We start from the raw sequence: 3,526 nt of genomic DNA, 5'->3' as shown, positions 1-3,526 counted from the left end.
ACAATAAGAAAACCTGCAATGAAATGGAAATGTAGAAGACACATCTACACTGTCCAAAAAAGAGTAACTTAAGCTACAAAACAAACAATTTACTGATTACTGCATTATATTCAATTATATTTTTATATTTTGAGTTTCCCTCAATATAAATAAAGACATTTTCACCATAAATTGGTGCAGAAAATGTCTCCAAAATACAGGAAATTAAGTGTTTAATGCTCAAAATCTTCTGGAGGATAAACCCCCAGACCCCCAATCCTGTATTCATCAATAAATATTTTTTGTAAATAGTATTAAATTAGATTCTTATCTCGTTCTCATGACCCCAATCTCGTGCAATGTCACGTCTCGTGGGCTAAGTGTTTCGTCACACTCCTAATCTGAGTCCTTAAATGTCCCCACCACTTTTCAACACAAAGTGAAGCCCTTGGTTAGGGTGTGTGCCATGCCATAGAGACAATGATTAGGTCAATGATAATAACACAATCATAACACCATCATAAAGTGAGACTGTCACCTACTGCTGGTGGTCACTCACTGTCATACAGCGCTGCATAAGCTATTTGACATTGTATTGTAGCTAGCATAGTTTCCTAATGCAGACTTAACTTTGGCTAACTGTCCTAATGGCCGAGGTGAGGTCAGCATCGCGTTGGCTAATCCCACGCTGCTGTGAAAATGACTTGTAAGCTACCTGTACTTGGGTATGAGTTGTGTACTCCATGGCCACCTCTGATCACCATGGAGTCAGTAAAAGAGCGAATGAGTACACTGATTCACCTGCACTGGTACACTTATCCAGGTACGCATTACAGCGTTACTGGAACGCCACTTGTTTTGGCGTCCTTGAAGTGACTGTGACTGTGCGGCAGTTTGACAGCTGTAAGTATTGCTATTATTGTGTCATTGTCTAAGGCGCAAAGAACATTGTAGTCCTTTGTAAACTTTGTGGGACCAGCAAAAAGCTTTCTCACGTGTCAAAACAGCTAGCAGCAGTCAGAATCCACTGGTTGTTGATCAGGGAGCCTCCACAGAAATGAACCTCGTTGCTGTGCAGACTGACCATCCAGGGCCACGACCCTGCAGGAGCACTCTCACCTCCTACAATCCTGGTGTTGAGTGGTGCAGTGCCACAAACTGGAGGGAAACAGACAGAATTCATGTAACTGCTGCAGCAGGTGTTGTTTTTGTAGCTGTATTGTGTAGTGGTACAGCCAGATTCCCTTTTTCTGTTAATTACAGAGGAGGCACCATCAGCCATAAACTCTGTCTGCTTCATCAAAGTGTTGCAGGCAAACTAATCCTCCTGAGGAGCAAAGTGACTTGCTTTACCATTCAAGACTATTAAAGCGTCAGCTCTAACACTTCCCAGGCACAAACTGACCATCACACGGAGGCCCCAGCCACACTTTTAAAACGAATACGATCTCTTTCCACACCAGCATTTTAGCTGCATATCAGAGTTGATCTGCGTCTACATTAAAACGGCTGAAAACGCACATCTAGTGGCCGTTCACAAAAAGGAAAAAACCTGGAACCTCCTCTTGACAGTGTCAAACAAACCACATCAACTCACTTGCGTCACGCTCTTTGTTTAAAAACTCTCAAGCAAAGTCTTCTACCCGGACACACACATCTCTGCAACCTTTTAAATTGTCTATTTTTATTAGCCTACTTCCCAAGAACGGGCTGTTCTTTGGAGACTAACTGAAAGGTCCAGTGTGTAATATTTAGGGGGATCTATTGACAGACATGCAACATATAATCCATAACTATGTTTTCAGTGGTGTATAAAGACCGTACATGAGGAACCGTTATGTTTTTATTACCATGTCTAAACCAGATATTATGACAATTTAACCAACTTCAGTGGAGAAACAAGAATCATTTCACTCTCTTTAAGATGCTGTAGAATATTCTCTCCTGAGCTGGATTATGTTTAAAGTTAACAGCTGTTTTAAACTCTTTGAATAAACGAAAGTGTGAGAACTCACCATCTAACTGTGCGTTGCTTCCTGTGGGAGAGACAAAGAATAAAACATTTTGTTATTTACAGGAAACTTTGTTGTACAATGATGAAATGTACATTTCTAAGCAAACATTTCTGAGAAATGTAAAATCTTAATCTGTAAAATAACTACTATATATTGCAAACTACAAAATAAAATACATAGAAATACTCAAATAAGTAGCTCAAATTTGTATTAAAGTGCAGTAGTAGGGTAAACGGTAAGTGTCCCCTTTCAGTTAATTACTGAGAAATAGGCATTGCAAAGATTCAATTCAAAAAGGAAAACGTCCTTTTTGAATTGTATTCATTCATTTTCGTTGAATAGCTATATAATCACTTTGTTCTGTTGTAATTATTTAACAAAACTCAATTAAACATTTATCAAAAATATTTGACCTCAAATCTAATGAACAATGACAAAACTTTAAATTCATATACGATATATACGATGGGGACTCGAGTTTGAGACTCGAACTCGAATCTGACTTAAGTTGCACACACAGTGACTTCAGACTCGACTTGAGACTCGTCCTCAAAAGTCTTCAGTCTTGACTCGGACTCGCGGTGCGGGAACAATGTTTAGTCACGTCACATAAGTAATCTACAAAATGTTATTTAACTTAAAACACATCATCTTTAACTTTCTTCCACACGGGATTCAAACCTCAATCTCCTGAGTGAAAGTCTTGAGTTTACTCTCATCCATCCACCCTACCACCTCCTTACATGGACTTCTGTCACCTTATTCTGCCCTGCCCACTTTTAATACTTCGTTCTTTTGCATTTTGTCATCCGACTTCCGCTAAAACTGATACGTCACGTCCGGTAGCTAGTTCACTAGTTAGAATGGTTAGAAGATTTTTTTTATTAAGCACTTTGTAAATTGTTTTTGAAAAGTGATCTACAAATAAAATTATTATTATTATTATTACTATTATTATTATAGCCAGAAATAACCAAACGTAATCAAAAATGACCAGTAATGCCACAAATATTTTGAAATGGAAGCAGCCAGAAAACTACATAAGAAGATTAGTGTCCCATCCCATGTCAGTGTAAACGTGGGTAATTAGACGATATGAAGAAGCGGCCAGAGGGAACTGAGAGGAACATATTTTACAAGCCTACTTGTAGGCTAAGGTACTGTACACACAGAGGGGGATTTTCATCAGCCCAGCCAGTACAGCAGCGTTAACCATTCAGCACAGGTACTTACGTTACTAGTTAGCACCCAGGGATCAATGGCAATGCTGGTTCGGGAAGGTCGTGTAGCCACTCAGCCTCGATATTATGAAAGGTAAGACTATCTAGATTATACAAACATTATTATTATCTTGCAACGTTCGTGTTGTTAACAAATGTATGTTATTATTATGTATAAACATATTGAAATGTGTTTGTCAAAATGTGTGTCACTTTACTTAAAGCAAACGATGACGTGTTGTAAGGTCTTATAATTAGTTCATATGGTATTATGTCCACCTGATAGATATTTTAACACTTTACTTAAAGCAA

This window comes from Micropterus dolomieu, linkage group LG02 (assembly GCF_021292245.1).
Source record: "Micropterus dolomieu isolate WLL.071019.BEF.003 ecotype Adirondacks linkage group LG02, ASM2129224v1, whole genome shotgun sequence".
NCBI lineage: Eukaryota > Metazoa > Chordata > Actinopteri > Centrarchiformes > Centrarchidae > Micropterus > Micropterus dolomieu.
The sequence above is the reverse complement of the archived record's forward strand: the minus strand, read 5'-3'. Positions refer to the sequence as shown.